Genomic DNA, 20,187 nt, shown 5'->3' on the forward strand with positions numbered 1-20,187 from the left:
TTGTTTCCAAATTGGGAAAGGAGTATGTCAAGGCTGTATTTGTCACCCTACTTATTTAACTAATATGCAGACTACATGATGCAAAATTCCAGGCTGGATGAAGCACAAGCTGGAATCAAGATTGCCAGGAGAAATGTCAACAACCTCAGATATGCAGATGATATCACTCTATGGCAGAAAGCGAATAAGAACTAGAGAGCCTCTTGAAGGTGAAAGAGGGGAGTGAAGAAGCTGGTTTAAAACTCAACATTCTAAAAACTAAGATCATGGCATCCCTGTCCTGTCACATAGATGAAGTGGAAACATAGTGGAAACAGTGACAGATTTATTTTCTGGGGCTCCAAAATCACTGCAGATGGTGACTGCACCATGAAATTGAAAACAAAAACAAACAGAAAAAACCCTTGTTCCTTGGAAAGAAAGCTATATCAAACCTAGATAATGTATAAAAAAGCAGAGATATCACTTTGCTGACAAAGGTCTGTCTAGTCACATCTATGGTTTTTCTAGTAGTCATGTACAGATATGAGAGTTGGAACATAAAAAAGGCTGAGTGCTGAAGAACTGATGTTTTTGAACTGTGGTGCTGGAGAAGACTCTTGAGAGTCCCTTGGACAGTAAGGAGATCAAATCAGTCAACCTAAAAGAAATCAACCCAGAATATTCATTAGAAGGACCGATGCTGAAGCTGATGCTCCAGTACTTTGGCCACCTGAAGAGAAGAGCCAACTCATTGGAAATGACCCTGATGCTGGGAAAGATCAAGGGCAGGAGAAGGGGGTGATAGAGAATGAGCTGGTTGGATTCACGACCAACTCAATGGACATGACTTTGAGCAAACTCCAGGAGATAGTGAATAACAGGAAAGCCTGGTGTGCTACAGCCCACGGGGTCACAAAGAGTTGGTTGGACAAACTTAGTGACTAAACAACAGCAACGAATATCTAAAGTGATATTATCTAAAATACATCTTATTAATGATTACATTACATTTTTTAACATTGATTTAGTAGTTTACAGGGCATTCCAAAGCTACACCTGTGGAAGTGAACTTAAAATGAATATTATTCTAAAATAGGAATAGATTGTTGTAACTTTTTTAAAAAATGAGAGTTCAAAACTATTTTATAAGAGTAGAAAAATTCAATATTATTATCAGGGGGAAGATGCAGGCTAAATACTATTTATCGATTTATTTAATTAGAGATATTTTTCTACTTGACATTAAATACTTTGATATATAAATTGAGGTTAAATCAAATCATCAGTAACTACCTGTCAGCTCGATCATGCTTACAGCTTAATTTGAAATAACATTAATTGCTTTAATTTGTATTACAAGAACATAGTGAATGTTCAATTTTATTTCAGTTATTTCAGCTATGCAAAAATGTACTGTGTATACTTCTCCAGTTCATAAGTCATAATGTGTTTATGCCATTTCTAAATGTGTTTAATGCTGCTCCTCTCCCGAGCCACAGTCATTACAGTGTAGAGATGACAGTAGTTACCTCTGACATGCAGAAGATTCTCCTTTGCTTCTTTTTAGGGGTGTAGAGGAAGCAGACAGTTGTACATCAACATTATGTCTCCACTGGTAGTAAAGTATCTTTTATGTGAGTATGATAAAATATAGGATTTTAGAATTAGACCAGCAGGAGTTATTTTATTTGTTTTTATAATGACAGAAGTCCTTATTTTAAAAGACAATAATTTCTTGCTTCAGCTGTTTTCGCCATTTAAATTTGACATCATTCTTCATTTAAATTCTGCTATATGTATATTTTTCAGGATAAGTTTTATTTTGTACATACTTCTATAGTAGTAAATATGGTTGGCTATAGATGACTAAAGCAGAAAGTGCTTTGGATCCATCTTCAGACACTGCAGATCATTTTCCTCTGACCCTATCCTAAGAGTAAATTATATCATTTTTTTTAAGTAGTTGTTGCTCACCAAAACTCTGTTATTTATTTGGTAAGTAAGTTGCCTACTTCCTTTCATGCCTATCATACAATAGGAAAGGAAAAATAATACTTTCCCTTCCTGGCCACCCTGGTCCAACTATGAACACAGAAAGAGGAGAAACTGTTGTCATGGGAATTCATCCACAGTTTCATCAACTTACATTTGACAAGGTATCATTTTTTACCTGTAGGATGCTTCCTTAAAGATTAAGAATAGGAATGGAAAGAGGAGTAGAATATAACCAAGCAGGCACACTGCTTAATACTTAACAAGAATTATACCATGTGCCTAATAAAAATAACATGTAAATATTTTCCAAACCAAGAAATAATGCCTGAATTCAGTAGTATTTAGCCATAATAAAATATTTGCTTTTTATAATCACCAGGCCATCTGGTTATTCTTTGTACATTTTCCCTCTATTTGAATGGAATTCATTTTATGTTCTCATGGCAAATTTGGATTAATTATTTGAGACTCTGGTCAAACATTTTTTACTCTGGGAATCTTCCCTTCCCTTTTTTCTTCCAGAAAAAAAGTTGATCATTTTATTTTTATTATTATACCGCCACAGTAGTTCCATTACAACATTTGCCAAATTCTGAATATCTGCCTTGCCTCTTAGTACATAAACAGCTACTGTACAGGGAACATTTATCATTCATCTTTGCTTCATTAGCACCCAATAAACCCAACACATAGCAGATGCCTCATCTTGCTAATGAATAAATAAATGAATGAGTGAATTCAGTATCACTCTGAGATAAAAGAAATAAATATTAAGTCAGAACTCCATAAACATTATGAATGCTCACTAAGTCATGTATAAGTTGGAGAAATTTTATCTAGTGTATAATAAATAATAACAACATGTTCTATTATATGACTGGCACAGTGCTAACTATATGTATTATGTCATCTAATTGCCACACTTCATAAAGTAAGTATTAACTTCCAGTTTAAATCTGAAGGTACTCAGACTGAGAGGTTAAATAACTTCTCTTAAGATATGTATGTAAAGGCAATAAAATAAAAAAACAAGTGGGACTACATTAAACTAAAACCTTCTGTACAGAAAAAGAAATCATCATCAAATGAAAAGGCAAACTGCCAGCTGGGAGAAAATATTTGCAAATCATGCATCTGATAAGGGATTAATATATAAACTATACAAAGAACTCATGTGGTTCAATAGCCAAAAGCAAAAAAAAAAAAATCTATTTTAAAAAAGGGCAGAGGATTTGAATCAAAATTTTTCCAAAGGAGATACATGGAAGGCCAACAGGTACATGGAAAGAAGTTAACATCACTAATGACGAGAGAAATACGAACCAAAACCACAATGAGACATCACCTCACATCTGTTAGAATGGCTATTATCAAAAAGACAATAAATCACAGGTATTGACAAGGATATAGAAAAAATGGAACTTTGTACCTTGTTGGTGGGAATGTAAATTGGTGCAGCCATTATGGAAAACAAGATGGAAGTTTCTCAAAACTTAAAAATAGAACTACCATATGATCCAACAATTCCTCTTCTGGGTAAGTATTCAAATAAAACAAAAATACTAAGTCAAAAAGATATGTATGCCCATTTCATGGCAGCATTATTTACAAAAGCCAAGATGTTGAAACATTCTAAGTGCCCATCAATCGATTAATACAAAAACACAGTTGCACACACAAATATTATTCAGCCACAAAAAGAAGGAAATGTTGCCATTTGAAGCATGAATGAATCTTGAGGGTGTTATGCTAGTGAAATAAGAGAGAGAAAGACAAATACTGTATGATCTCACTTATATATGAAATCTAAAGAATAAAAAAGAAACAGAAAATAGGAATAAAAAAGAAAAAAAAGAAGTCAAAATGAGTAAAGACAGTCAAGATCTACATAGAACTTCCAGTTAGTGAGTTAGTCATGAGGATGTAATATACACATTTGTGTGTACTTACTAAGTTGCTTCAGTTGTGACCAACTCCTTGCGACCTTAGGGACTGTAGCACACCAGACTCTTCTGTCTATGGGATTCTTCAGGTAGGAAGACTGGAGTGGGTTGCCATGCCCTCCTCCAGGGGATCTTCCCGACCCAGGGATCGAGCCCACTTCTCTTATGTCTCCTGCATTGGCAGGCAGGCTATTTCCCACCAGAGCTGCCTGGAAAGCCCACATATGGCATGGTAACTATAGTTAATAACACTGTGTTGCATATTTGAAAGTTGCTGAGAAGAGATCTTATAAGTTCTCATCACAAAAAGAAATTTGTAACTTTGTATGGTGACGGTGACTCACGGATATTAACTAAATTTATTGTAGTGATCATGTTTAAGGTATACAAATATCTAATCACTATATTGTATAACAAAGTTAAAATGATATATGCCAGTGGTGGAGGTGACTTAGCGGCTCAGTTGTGTCTGACCCCTGCGACCTCATGGACTGTAACCTATCTGGCTCCTCTGTCCATGGGACTTCCCAGGCAAGAATACAGGAGGGGGTTGCTATTTCCTTCTCTAGGGAATGTTCCTGACCCAGAGATCAAACCTGGGTCTCCTACATTGCAGGTAGTCCTGAATTGAACACAGATTCTTTACAGACTGAGCCACCAGAGAAGCCCTTAATATATGCCAAATATACCTCAATTAAAATACTCATATATGATATAGGGTGGGATATATACCTCATACATACACACACATACATATATAATTTCCTACACTACATATGTATGTAGATATCTATTTATCTACCTCTAACTTGAGACCAGTCAGTCTTATCCCAAAGCCATTATAGACATAGTCATAAAATAATTAAAGATGTTGAAAGCTATAGTGTTGAATTCACATTATTAAAAAAATCATGTGTTCACCACTGATTAAAAACCAGGTCACATGAAATATGAGCTTAACCTGAAGTAGAATCTCTCATTAGTATTAAACTAGTCAATTGAGTGTTTCTATTAAGATCTTTCCAAACATTTTCTTTTGTACCTGAATCAATGTACAGAAGATATGGAAGAGAACTAAGGACAGTATCACTACTTTATAGGTGAGTTATAATCCCATTGGTTAATTACAAGCTATTCAAATAAAATAATTAGGGATAATATAATATTCCTATATACCTTGGACTTGCTTTTCATTCATTTCTCCCCAACCCTGTCAATTCTAGATCTTTTAATCTGTTCATTTTTTCTTCCTTTTAGATCTAATGGTGTTAAATGTAACTTCTTTCAGGATATCTTAATTCTTAACATAGGTTAGGATATATTAATATTTTTTCCAAAGCAACAATGGGTATAACCCAGTGGAAGAATGAATGCTACTACATTGTAATTCTCCCTCATTTCTGGGTTTTGTTTTCTTCTTCATTAAATCAGAAGTACCATAAGATAAGCAGTAACTGTTCAACGTTATATCCATAGCACTGAGAAAGTTCTATTAGTAAATGAGAGTTGCATTACAAATTCATGTAGAAAATAAAATCTATGGGAAGGGGCAAGGGAAAACCAGGAGTGTCATCCAATAAAACCAATAGAATGTTTGGTTACCTGGGAGAACAAAGGGCCAGATTACAAATGGTGTTGAAAGGTAGGGTTTAAACTCACAAAGAGACTATCATTATAGAGTGTTTAGCATATAAGTAAACAATAAATTCTATAATATGAATAATCTAGTAGCCTAAAAGAAAAATTGAAGGGAGCAAAGAAAGCCTGACACTAGATAAAAACATTAGACTTTCAGGCAATAGGTGCCATCTCATTATTATAGCTGATACTGAGAGGGTACCGTGTGCTATATGTTTTACAAAATCCAATTCACTTACTGTGAGACTAGTTTTATTAGTCCAATTCTACAAGCAAAGAAATATGTCACAAGATAAGTGTGATGAGGACTTCCTAAAATAATCTTCAATAACCGCCCCCCCCCAATACACACACACACACAATATTCACAACCTCTGTAATCTCCCTCCTTGAGTTTGGCTTAGATTTGCTGAGTTTCTTCCAACAATGTCCATAACAACAAGTCAAGACAGAAGTGGTTGGATGTCATTCATGAGATTAGATTATATAACTGTATTTTCTGTTTTGCAGGCCCTTTTGTTCTCTTTGGATTATTTACTCTTGGGAAAATCAGCTGCCATGTCATGGGGAACCCCTGTGGAAAGGGCCATGTGAGTGAGTTTGGAACCAGATAGTTTCCCCATCCACAGAAGCCTTAGCAATAACTGCAGCCCTAGTCAATATACTAACTACTGACGTCTGAGATATCCTGAGCCAGAACCACCCAGCTAAACTGTTTCCAGATTCCTGATCCACAGAAAAGAAACTAAGATAGTTTTCCTTTTTTTTTTTTGGTTAAATATTGGGGTGAATTGTTACACAACTGGTAACTGACATAGTAAATGAGAAGGAATTTAAACCCAGGCTCCTGAGATTGAACTTTTCACTCTTTATCAAGATGACATTGAAATATAATTTCTCAAGGTGAACAGGTAAAATTTATTTCAAAAGTTGAAATGTGCAGAAATATACATAGGGTCATAAAAGAAGGATACCTACTATATAAAATTAATAAGCATATTTATTTTTATTTAGATAATTATTAAAATTAGAGAACTGCAGAATTACCAACAAGCTATGCCGAGTTTACCACATACTGCCTTTATAGTATTTCAAACACAGCAGAATTAAAACTTAAGTTATTCTATAACTTTAGCAGAGCAGGAGGAAGTATGAGAATGCTGACACATTCAGAGTAATGATAGTGATGTGGGAATTGAATGGAAAATGAAGTCATTCCTTAAAATGAATAGTTAATAAAGAAAATTCTTCAGCAACTCTGAATGTGACTACCCAGATTCTTTCAAAAGGTGATTTTTTTTTTCCTTTAGTGTGAGACCTGATGACTCAATCAAATTTTGCCTTATGTGTTAACTTCTGACTCAAGCCACTCATATTGACTTTGAGTAAACTGCACAGGCAGTGGGTAAAATGTCTGTGTGTGTCCACGTATTTGTTATGTGGGATCAGGTGATCTAAAAATACATGTAAATACTATTTGCATTCAAATTACCCCAGTTTAACTAAACTTCTATAGAAGCTTCCTGACAACCTCATTTTCTTGACGTTGACAATTTCCTTTTTTCTTTTTAATGAAAAGCAAGTGTTTTAGATCTCACTTAGATTTGGATACATTACAGCTATATTCCTGTTATTTAAATATCTTCTTCAAATGTCAACATACATAAATTATATTATTTTATTATGTGATTAGATTATCATATGATTTTTATATGCATAAATATAAATATTTTTATATTCATAATTAAATGCGAGTTACCAAAACAGAAGTTAGATGGCTATTTTACTTTGTAAAACAAGTGAAACTTGACAATAAACTATGTGCTTTAAATTTCCTTGATTTGAAGTGCAGTTTATTCCAGGAGCAGTACTGTTCTACTCTACTTACTATTTATTTACTTATTTTTAATTGTGGTAAAAAAACATGGACCATGATATCTATCCTCTTTAATTTCTAAATGTGCATTGTAGTACTGTTAACTATAAGTACAATGTTCAACAGTAGATCTCTAGACCTCTTCATTTTTCTTGAGTGAAGCTCTGTACAAATTGAATTATAGTCCCTCAGATTCATCTCCTCTCAGCCCTAGCCAACCATCATTCTGCTTTCCATTTCTATGAGTTTGCCTACATTAGATACTTCATTTAAGTGGATGAAGCTTAAGGACATTATGATAATTGAATTAAGCCAGTAACACAAGTACAAACCCTTCAATTACCATCATCTTTGAATCAACAAATTTCTTCCAGTATTTTATCATATACACAAAAGTGGCACACACACTCCCAAACCAAACCTCATACAAAGACAAACTTCAGAGACTCCCTATTTATTATCCTATACCAAGCACTGAAAAACAGTCAGGATAAAGTCATCAGTAAGTCTTTCTATGTGATAGCTGTGTAACTATAGTCTGGAAGAAAGAATTTAGATGGTCCAGTCCTTGTATATATTTTAAGATCTGATTCAGACCACTTCATGGTTCATCACTCCAGTTTTACTGATTAAGCAAACAGCTAAGCCTGCACCATTCCATCCTGTCTTACAATGGGGTAGAGACTAAGGCTTGAATGAGCATTCAATGGGCAGGTACTCTTAGTCATTTCAATAATATGTTTCAGAATATCAGTGTAACTTCAGACATACATTGAACGGAACACAGACCCAGAGCTGTCTTATAGCTTGAAATACTAAAACACTAAACAACAAAGGGCAGAAGCTAGAGAGGAGACACAAATGCTACTGCACAATGAAACTTATGGCATTAGACTGTAGCCCTCCTCTGCCCTGCACCACTGCACCCATTTAATAAAAACTGAATTCAGGGGAGTACAAAAGCAATGCAAAATGCACCACTCTCTGTGCTTTCTACCCTTTTTTACTGTGTGCTATTTTTCTAATTGCCAGAAGGGGATACTAAAAACTAATTTTAAGACACATATACAAAAAAGAAAAACACAGCTGTTTCCTACCTTGCTAGGTCCTCTGGTTTGCATGCTCTCCTTTTCCCCAAATTCTGTCACAGTGGACATCTAGGAAAAAAGAAAGAATAAAGTGGGCAGAGCCTCACAAGTTTCTTCTTCTTTTTAAAGAAAGTATCAAGAAAATTTTCATTTGTTTGCTCTCTTTAATATTTTCAAGCATGCAAGCACAAAATTAGTTTCAGATGGTTGACTATGTGGAAAAGTGACTGCTTTGCATCGAACTGCATTCTCCCAAATTCATACATGAAGCCTTAGCTCTCAAGGAGATGGTATTTGGAGATGGGGCCATTAGGAGATGATTGGTTTAGATGAGACCATGAAGGTGGGGCCCTTGCAATGGAATCATTACTACACTTATAAGAACAGGAAGAGACACTGGCGTTCTCTCTCTTCACCAGATGAAGACAGTGAAAAGGCCACCATCTCCAAGCCAGGAAGAGGGCACTCATCAGGAAGTAAACTGGCTCGTGCCTTGGACTTCCAGCTATCAGAACTCTGACAAATAAATATGCGTTGTTTAAGCCAAACAGTTCATGGTATTTTATTACAATGCCACAACTGACTAAGAAACTGCCATATACTTTAGTGAAAAAAATATTGTAGATTAGAGCATTACCCCAAACTAACATGTAATTTGCCATCTTTCAGTAAGTTTATTTTTAGTATATTTAGTCAGAAAACAAGTGAAAACACCTACAATAGTACACATGTTCTAGATTCAATAGTTTTATTGTTAAAATTTCTTCTATACTACCAAAATTAAGAATAAGAATTAGATTCATTAAAACATAATCTTCTGTTTTCCCTACTTTATTCAATTTCCAAGTAAAAAAATCTAATCAGTTAAGTAGCAGAAACAATTACATCATAATACTTTCCCCATTTCATTTGCTCAAAAATAATTGCATTCAACTCCAATTCTCTCAAATAGTCTAGTATTGTTCTAAAATTCAATAAAGACTATGACTTAACACAATTGACTAATACCAAGAAATAGAAATAATGCCAATTTCCATTTTTGTAGGAAATAATGTAAATATAATAGCTTTTACTGCATGCTTACCAGTAACTAACCATATTAAAATCCTGATTTGTGATTTCTCTTGAGTCTAAGCTTTTTCTCTACTTAATTCTTAATTACCTTAGTTTTTTATTAAAATATTGTTATCATCTTTCATAACTTTGGTATACTTTAGATGATGTTTTCTTTCTATAATTTTATATTTATTGTTTTTGCCAAGTGCAAAGAAGATCACTCCAAATAAAACTTAATTTCTCATATACTTATTTTGCATGAATCAAATAAATCATAACACCATGGCAATAACAGATCACTGAAATTTATCATATGATTAGTAACATAAGTGTTTTGTACTCAGATCAGTTCTAATAAGGATAGTTGAAATTTCCAACAATATAAATACTGATCACCATTTCCTCCCTTATAGCTCAGTCGATAAAGAATCTGCCTGCAGTGCAGGAGACCCAGGGTTCGATTCTTGGGTTGGGAAGATTCCCTGGAAAAGGAAATGGCAACCCACTCCAGTATTCTTGCCTGGAGAATCCCATGGATAGAGGAGCCTGGCAGGCTACAGTCCATGGGGTCACAAGAGTCGGACGCGATTAGGTGACTAACCAACCCACAACCATTTCCTCCCATTTTTCTGCTTTTTTTCTTTTCTTTTTGTTTCTTTGTTCCTTGTTTTGTCCCAGAAAGACAGATCACATTAATCCTAGCAGAACGTCCTAACAAATCTATCCACTAAGTCATTAGTTCAACTAAAACACAGACAGGTAAATGATGGCTTCACAGAGGAATTGGTTACTAAGTCAGTTAGCTATGCTGGCTAGCAAACCACAGAGAGGGATATTCTCACAGAATTCCAGCAGAAAATAGAACAAAAGAAGGCCACTGGCATGATGTTTTTCAAAACTTGCTTCGCTATAGGTACAAGGACACAACCTTAAAAATTACTTCAGTTATTTGAGATATTAAAGTTAATCATAGCTCATAGTAAATGATTTTAAGCTTGTACATATACTTATTCAATTGTGAATATATCTATGTGTATATATATATATGTGTGTGTATGTGTGTGTGTGTGTGTTTGTGTATGTATATGTATGTAGTCAAAAGATATATTTTCTAAAATTGGTGATGGTTTAGTCACTAAGTCACATCCAACTCTTGTGACCCCATGGACTGTAGCCTGCCATGGAATTTTCCAGGCAAGAATACTGGAGTGGTTTGTCATTTCCTAATCTAGGGGACCTTCCCAACCCAGGGATCGAACTTGGGTCTCTTGCACTGCAGGTGATTCTTCACTGACTGAGCCATTACTTTCCATTAATCTTTATTACAAGTATAATATATCAATATTATGTTAAAAATGTGCAATCTGAACATTTGGCAGAATGATAAATCCTTAAGTGAAAACACTTTGTTTTAATTAGCATAATGTTGATAACCTGAAATACTTATTAATTTTCAAATATTTCATGTATGTAGTAGTTAGATATTGCTTATATTCTTGATTCTGGCTTTTTAGGCAACCGAGGAGGTGATAAATTTTGTAATTCAAACACTAAATGACATACCTCTATATATATCCAAGATAGAATATCATGTGGAAACCAAAAGAGGAATAGAACTGCTTTCCAGTCTTCCTGAACAAAATGTGCACATTGTGACTATTATACTGGATTTAAATTAATGTTCAAAGAACCAAATGCCTACTCAGATCCAACAGTATAGACATTTAGAAGGCACTTTCAGAGTGCTTAGAGACAATGACACCTGCAGACTTAAAAATTAATGAATTCTGTTACGTCTCCACTGTATACTAGTCTGGATTATTTAAAGAAGATCCTAAGACATGATTACATGTGCAAGAAATTTGTTGGGGATGTGAGAAGGAAAGTGCCTTCAAACCATAATGCAAGTCTGACACTTACAGAAGGGGAGAGAGAAAGATAGAAGAGTTAAAAAAAAAATCAGACAGTAGAAACCAAGTTTCAAGAAAGTTTTGGCTAATGCAACAAGTTTTCCTTCCAGAGTTAGTTCTTGGAGGAGGTCACATCTTGCTAAAATGAGCCTGTATAATAGCTCTGCCACGTTCAGTCATGACCTGGGATCTGCCTGGGGAACGTGTACCAACTATGTGAAGGCAGCTAGGGACCTGGAGGGGTACAGGTGGGGTCAGTAAAAAAGTTTCCTACAAAGTCTCCCCACATAGGAGACTGGAACAACACACTGTCGTATTCACAAGGTTTGAAAAATTATTAACCACCTATTGTTTCAAAATGCTGTCTATAATATGTCAGGCCTATTTAATAGTTTGCTCTTTTGCTAATTCTCTATAACTGGGAATATATTCCAAGAAATACTGAGATAAATGAAACATCATTTCTCTTGAAATTACTCTGCAATATTGCTGCAGTTGTATTTAGAGACCTATCCAGATACTTTAGTGATAACAATCAGATTATCCTTAAATTTATTAGGAGAAAAGAATGTGCAAGAGGTTCATGAATGTTATAGGAAAATATAGAAAATACAAAAGATAAATACAAAATGCTGCATATATAAAAGCATACATTAAAAGGTTAGTGACAACTTGTGTATTATTACTAAGTATTAAATGAGTACATCAATGTAAAATTTAAAAGTACAAAATTTGTATTTAGAATATAAGAAAAGTCAGCATTTCAAGTTTGTGTGAAAAGAGTGTGCAAGATAGCCAGTGTTACCATATATCACAATAGTACACTTGGAATAAAACAGAATCTAAAAATCACTTCATAACTGACTGAAACACTCTGTATAATTAGGAATGAATTACAGAAAAAAAATAGATAATACATATAAATAGGATTTGAAAAGTCTTCATGAACATGGTAAAAAACAAACCCTGCTCTTTCCTATAATAAATATTACTACATCAAAATTTGGAGGAAATGGCAACCCAGTCCAGTATTCTTGCCTGAGAAATGAACAGAGGGACCTGGTGAGCTACAGTCCATGGGATCGCAAAGAGTCAGACACTTATTTGTAAAAAGTTTCTGTTTTCCTGTAAGATTTAAAGACTGCTCCCCATTGAAGTTTTAACTGGAGAAACAAGGTCCCTCTCTATCCACTGATAACAGGTTTGAGTAGTTAGTCATTCAGTTGTGTCCGAATCTTTGCAACCCCAAGGACTGCAGCCCACCAGGCTCCCCTGCTCATGGAATTCTCCAGGCGAGAATACTAGACTGGGTTAGCATGCTCTTCTCCAGGGCTCTTCCCAGCCCAGGGATTGAACCTGGGTCTCCTGCATTGTGAGCAGGTTCTTTACCATCTGAGCCACCAAGGAAGCCAGGGATATCAGGCTTAGCCAATAAAGCTGGCTTTACCCACTGCCTCTGAGCAGTAGCATATGCCTTAACAAAACAAGAGATGTATGCAATAGTTAGGAGTTGTTTTCAATCTGGATCCTGGAATAGGAAACATATGCACACAGGAAGAAGTGCACAAAGCTCACCCTTTATAGCTAACCAGAAAGATGAAGAGGAAATAAAGTTTATTTTGTAAGCTACCATTTTGGCTTTGTTTGTATTACATTACAAAGCAAAATAATTCTGGTGCATATGATTAGGAAGAGATAATCCTATCCATACAGTTTCTCAAGACAAAATTATCTCCTCCTTATTTTATGCCTCAAAATTCTTTTGTCTCAATTAGATCTCTGGGTCAGGAAGATCCCCTGAAGTAGAAAACGGCAACCCACTCCATTCTTCTTGTGTGAAAAATCCCATGGACAGAGGAGCCTGGAGGCCTGCCGTCCATGGGGTCGCAGAGTCAGACATGACTGAGTGACTAAGCACAAGCGGCTCAGGAACACAAGATCTAATTTTTTTTTTTTTTAATTTAAAAGCTCAGTGGTTTGGAAACTCCATATTGGCTCTTAAGGGAATAAACTGTTGAGGTTAGAAAACTAGCATTTTTTTTCTTTTTGGTATTTTAAAAAGCATAATATTTATCTGAGAACTAAAGGATTTGGAACACAACTTAATCAACAAGAGCAAGCAGGACTTCTCTGGTGGTACAGTGGCTAAAACTCTGAGCTCCCAATGCAAGGGGCCATGGCTCCATAGTCAGGGAGCTAGATCACATATGCCATAACTAAAGGTCGTAACCGGAGGGTCCAGCATGCCACAAAAAAGACTGAGAATCCTCTGTACCACAACTAAGACTTGGTGCAGATACATAAATAAATAGGACACAACAGTGTAAAAAAACAACAATAAGAAAACAATACAGAGCATTTATGTTTGGGCCAAAATCATGACTTTACTGTAATTTAGCGTTTAAGGAGAAATCATAATAAACATGTGGCTAACTTTCTAGGTTGCCTATGTTCTAACACAGTATTAAATTGGATCTTTATTTTCCAAGGTACATTCCCAAAAGATCTCTATGATCGATGTTGTAGTGTCAAATGATCTTGGGAAGTACTGCTCACTACAATTACCTTTTGAAATTTTAAGTATCCACTGTTACAACTAAAGATCTTATCACCCTGAAGTAAATAAAACTATTTGACTAAGAATTTCCTAGCTTATTATCTTGGGATGTTTTTTAACCAATAACCTGTATTATTCTTCTGCTAAATTGAATTTCCTGTAGCACATTTTAGAAAATGTGGAATTAGATGATATAAAGAAATAAGATGAAGTCTCATAATTTTAACTTTCTCAGAAGTAGCTCCTCTGATTTTATCTTAGACTTGATTTTTACACCTAGACAAAGAGTAAACACATATTTAATGATACATATTTTGGCAAATTATAATAGATGGCTTTTTCTTATAATCTCAATATCTTCACTGTAAAGAATAATACTCTTGTAATAATAGAAATATTTTTAATGGTGAACTTGTATCTTTTTTAGCACAACTAAAGAGTGTTCTTTAGCATTCAGAAAACCCAAGATCTAATTAAAAGCAATTTTTCAGTAGTATCTCTAGCAGTTTATATGTATATATTTTTTCTAAATAATAACTGCTCATTTAGAGTGCTGTCTTTACATAGTTAATGAATTTTAAAAATATTATTAAGAACAAATTGTACTGTTCTATCAACAGAGCCAAATTCTAGATCTAAAAATAATTTGTATGTAACTTAATTTTTTCTTTTTTTACTTTTTCTGAGCCTCTAATTCCTCACCTGCAAAACTGGAGGAATGATGAGATCTACCGCATAAGTACTAATAATTGAAGAACACAAACATGTCATTGCCATTGCATCCCAGTTCCCAGTTTCCTATCAATAAGAAACCATATACTTTCTTCTCTCTTTCTTATACCCTGTTATAATGTTATTGTGGGGAAATGTCATGATGAAATCAATGAATCTAAGTTAAAATTTTTTCTCAAATCTCTCTTTTGTTGTTCTTCTCCTAATACTTTTTGTTGTTGTTTCTATTGTTAGGGAGTTAGATGGGTATGATCAATATACAAGGAACAACAATAATAAAACAATAAACTATGCAAATTTTAATAATCATACCACTTCTAAAGTATTTTCAGACTCTTGTGTTCAAAGTGCTGCTTCCCTTGATCTTTTAGATGACAGTCTCAGAGGCCGAAATTATGTACCATTCACACTATCATCCCTCAGTGAATTTTACATAAGAAACTAAAGCTTATTTCCCTTACCAATGCTGTCCTGTTCACTTAGTGGAAGATGCCTCAATCCTGCCTTTCTAGAAGGAATAAAAAGGGCCTTAAGTCATGAAAGAACATGCTGAAATGATTTAAGTTAAAAGGAGGATCAAGAATGGAATCCAAAGCTCCTGATACCCATTGCTGTCTCAATCTGTCTGCTTGTTCTGCAGAAAAATGGTTTTACGTTAGCTAAATTGAAGTAAAATGCGGCTTGAGGGAGTCACTGCTCATGATTTCTTCTAAGTGTTCTAATATGCATCTGGCACATTTCAAAACTTTTAAACATTTCTTCCCTTTGAGTGCTATTACTTATTAAAGTGAAAATCTTGCCAGCTAGGTATCCTTGGTACTTTATTTACCCCCGAGACACATGGTTGATGAGGCTGCATGTGGCAAAGCCTGTGTTCCACTTAAAAATAGCAGAGAATTTACATGGTTGGGATATATAACTCTTTCTGAGCATATAAACCCCTTGCTTCTATGTGCAGAAGCCCATAAAGAACATGTAGAAACTAACTGAACTGGACCCAACGGTGCTCTACTGCTCTGTCATACATAATAATGCAACATCACTTATCTTGATTGTTCCTCACAACAGAAGCAATACATTTAAGAAGCACATGGGGACACAGAAAGGAATGAGATTTATGTTTGCATGTGTTTGTTAATATTGATGATGAAAAGCTAAATTGAGGAAAATAAAACTTGGGAAATAAAATTTTTAAAGGTAAATATTGTCAATTCTTCCTAATAAGCTATTAAAATAGTACATATTTTTATTGTTTTTAAAAAATATATTATTGAGGAAAAGTTATGTAAATGGCTGCACCCACAAATTTAAAACACTAGAATTACTTATTAAGAATGTACTTTGGGCAAAACTCTTCCCAGAGGCATTCCTTGAAACACAGATAATCCTGATGTATTTTTGATCAAAGATTTCACACTATAGCGGGAGACACAAGCTATGTAGATAACAACTACAACCCAAGATAGAATGTGGCAAGTGTTTTATTCAAAATTTAAATACGATAGGGATTGAAGAAGATACGATTAACATTTGATAAGGCCATTTCTATGTAATTTTACCAGTTTTATTAAGTTTATTTCACACAGATCTGATTTGCCAATAGTTGACATTTTTGAGAGAGTTACAAGAGAACATAATCAACACTGGAAGTGCCAAGTCCCAGACACAACATCAGCCAGGCTCATAATGATGATGCTCTTTAATTCTTGCAACAAACCTTTAAGACGTTGTTACTGGCTGCATCTACTGATGAGGAAACACTGACCATAATCAAGTAGTTGGTCCATGATTACCAAGTAAGAAAATTTTTTAAAAAAGCAAGGCAGGATTCTTGGATGTGAAATCTTCTTCACCTTCTTGCCTCCTTGCCATGAATTTTTATTTAGGAAAAAATAGAATAATTTTATATTTTTCTTCCAAAGATTGACAGTTTCTGTTAAAGGAGCCCAAATATAAAGTGAAAAGGCTGTCACAGTTAATTATAAGGAAATGTGCAATTTTGCTGTATTCATAAAAATATTATGAAAATAGTAAGCCCCAAAAAAAGCAACAGAAAATAACTGACATATCTGTGGAAGACACATTCTTAAACTTTTCTTAGTTTTTTTATATGCAAACATACATACATACATATATGTGTGTGTGTGTGTGTGTGTGTGTGTGTGTGTGTGTATAAATAGCTGCTGCTGCTGCTAAGTTGCTTCAGTCGTGTCCGACTCTGTGCGACCCCATAGATGGCAGCCCACCAGGCTCCCCCGTCCCTGGGATTCTCCAGGCAAGAACACTGGAGTGGGTCGCCATTTCCTTCTCCAATGCATGAAAGTGAAAAGTGAAAGTGAAGTCACACAGTCGTGTCCGACTCTTCGCGACCCCATGGACTTCAGTCTACCAGGCTCCTCTGCCCATGGGATTGTCCAGACAAGAGTACTGGAGTGGGTTGCCATTGCCTTCTCCATATAAATAGCTACCTATGTATAATTTTCTTTCCTTAATGGGAATAAGAATTTCAGTTCATTTCATTCACTAGTTAGTGAAATTACTAGACTGACACAAGATAGAGAATAGTAAAATAGCAATTTGTAAATGCAAGTGAGCCGTGTATGGCCTCTGCCTTTCTTGTTAGTTGTATGATATATCAATGTTCTAATATTTCATGAAAATTGTATGCAATATTTATATGAAGTAAAAACTGAAACTTGCATCCCTATTTAAAATGAGTACATCTGGAGGACCACAATTTCACACACTGAACTCATGGAATTTAATATAGAAAGAGGAAAAGCGAGCAAGCAGAAGTCACTTATACCATGAAAAATCAAGAATTACAGAAACCAGATAAAACCTAAACTGGAAATCAGGCCTGTCTAAGTATGATCAAGAAAATGTATGAGTTGTTTAGCCAGAAATCTGTGTACCTGAGCATCTAATAGGACTCTCAGAATGAACTCATCCTCAAAAAAAAGACAGACAGATATGACGAGCATCACACATTTAGAAAGCCTCGAGGATAGACAGAGAAGAGGGATGCTGAGAATTGCAGTCAATATAATGTGCATTCCATCATGGACTTTTCTGCGGGTTCCAATGAGAAGAACCACTAATAACTATGGATAACATTTTTACTCACAACCCTGGAACACCTAAAAGCACATGCAGCAAAATGTTTATAATCTTGTAAAAATAATTTTAGGCAAAAAGGAGAACATGAATCACAAATCCCAGCTAACTAGAAATATCACCCTGAGAATATTAGTACATTATTATCAAGACTCTTGATTAAGAACATATTGCCTGTGTGTCATAGGGGAACCAGCAGATTTGCATAGCGTGGAGTGTGTGGTGAAATCCAGCTGAGGTTCAAATATAATCAATGGCAAAAGCTGTGTAAAAATCATCTAATATGATGGCTGATCAGATTTGCACTGCATTGGCCAAAAAGTCTGTTCAGATATTTCCTTACAATGTTACAGAGAAACCCAAATGAACTTTTTGGCCAACTGAAAACATAAGCACATCTGAGATAATGCTGACCATTTCCATAAGTATAGAGTATAGGGAAAGTGAAAGTCGCTCAGTCATGTCTGACTCTTTGCGACCCCATGGACTATAGTCTGCCAGGCTCCTCTGCTCATGGGGATTTTCCAGGCAAGAATACTGGAATGGAGTGCCATGCCCTCCTCCAGGGGATCTTCCCAAGCTAGGGATCGAACACAGGTCTACCACATTACTGTGGATTCTTTACCATCTGAGCCACCAGGAATCCCATGAATGCTGGAGTGGGTGGCCTATCCCTTCTCCATGGAATCTTCCTGACCCAGGAATCAAACTGGGGTCTCCTGCATTACAAGTGAATTCTTCATCAGCTGAGCTACCAGGGAAGCATGTAGTTATTTTTTATTTGCAATGGGAAATTTAGAATATGATGGTTTTTATAATTTTAATTGTTTTAGAGAGCAATATCAAAGGAGAGGCAAGAAATTTTTTTGTCTTGCTCTGCTTTTCAGTGAATCAGGGTCTCCTGCATTGCAGGTAGATTCATTGCCAACTGAGCTTGAGGGAAGCCCCCTTTCAATGAACAGCCAAATTGAAAACAGAGAGATGGTAAAAATACTGGTTTAGTTCAGTCCCTGAGGATATATGCACTTCTACTGATTTGTCAATGCATATATTTCAAACTTAATACTGTGAAGATGTCCAGAAAATTCTACATCCAACATCTCTGGTGATATTTTGTGCCCATGACAGCCTTAAACTTCTTCTCAGCTTGACTATAGTTTAGGCAATATTCTTCCTGCCTCTAGACCCCGATCTCTCTTTTCTTAGAACATTTACTTTAGAAAGCATTATTTGTAAATCATTTCAGTGCACCTCTAGATGTAAACTGTTTTTAAGATTTCTTTCAAGTTTTACAACCCAGACGTTTCTTTCTCAAGGACCTGGAAGCTCTTCCTTGAATACATGTAAATCCATGGCTAATTCATTTCAATGTAAGACAAAAACCACTGCAATGTTGTAAAGTAATTAGCCTCCAACTAATAAAAATAAAAAAAAAAAGAATTTACCCCCAAGTAAAATTTATCAATACAAATAAATAAATAAATAAATAAAATAAAATGTAATCATCAGGGAACACAGAACCCCTAACTTCCAATGTCTGTGGGAAGACTGGCTTTGGCAGAACGACTTGCTCCAAGTTGTAAAATTACCTCCTGTCATGAAAATAAGAGATTTTATTTTTCTTCGGAGCAAAGCCAAATTATCAAAAAAGATGTCTTATGAAATTTCAACCTAGTTTTTAAAAACTCTCCAGTCCTACATTTCAAACTGCATTTCCACCCTATTTCAGTTACCCTGAATAAAGTCTTCCTTTCTTGTTTAACTTTGTCCAACTTATCTTTAGCAGTTTTAGTTTTTATGACCGCTAAAATATCAACTCAAACCCTTTTCTATATTTTTAAATCAGTATTAATCATTGGAGATAATTATGATCAAATTCCACTTATGGAATCTTGAAAACTTTTGTTTTATTTGTCCCACTTCTGAGCTTTCAGCCACATGCAGAACTTATGTTTTCTAAATGCTAGTAGGGGAGCATAAGAAAGGAGACTAGATACTCTACACTTTACAAATGTTTACCATTTCTTAGAAGATCTTTTCTATGTAAGGAAGTGTACAGAAAATGGATAAAAGATGTTTTAAAAATAATCCATAAATTTAATTGTGCATGCTATCTTTCCTTTCCAGCTGCCAAGTTAAATAAAGAACTGCCTAGTTTTGTGAATGCTCAAGGAAAGCACATTAAAAATGAATACAAATAGCCAAAGATAAACTAAATGATGACTTAACCCAAATTTTTAAAGCATATTATTTCCCAAAGAGTCTCAAAATACTTGAGAAATTCAATGACTTT

The 20,187-nt window shown here is 35.0% G+C and overlaps 1 long non-coding RNA gene across 1 annotated transcript in view; it reads right to left on the reverse strand.

The window, feature by feature from the left end:
- The window catches only part of LOC139032213 (uncharacterized), a 311,212-nt gene that overhangs the window by 220,699 nt on the left and 70,326 nt on the right, over positions 1-20,187 (reverse strand). The window contains exon 2 of the long non-coding RNA XR_011484735.1: positions 8,532-8,591. This is a non-coding gene — a long non-coding RNA (uncharacterized lncRNA). The remainder of the gene's footprint in view (positions 1-8,531; positions 8,592-20,187) is intronic.

The sequence above is a fragment of the Odocoileus virginianus genome, chromosome 3 (assembly GCF_023699985.2).
Source record: "Odocoileus virginianus isolate 20LAN1187 ecotype Illinois chromosome 3, Ovbor_1.2, whole genome shotgun sequence".
Taxonomy (NCBI): Eukaryota; Metazoa; Chordata; class Mammalia; order Artiodactyla; family Cervidae; genus Odocoileus; species Odocoileus virginianus.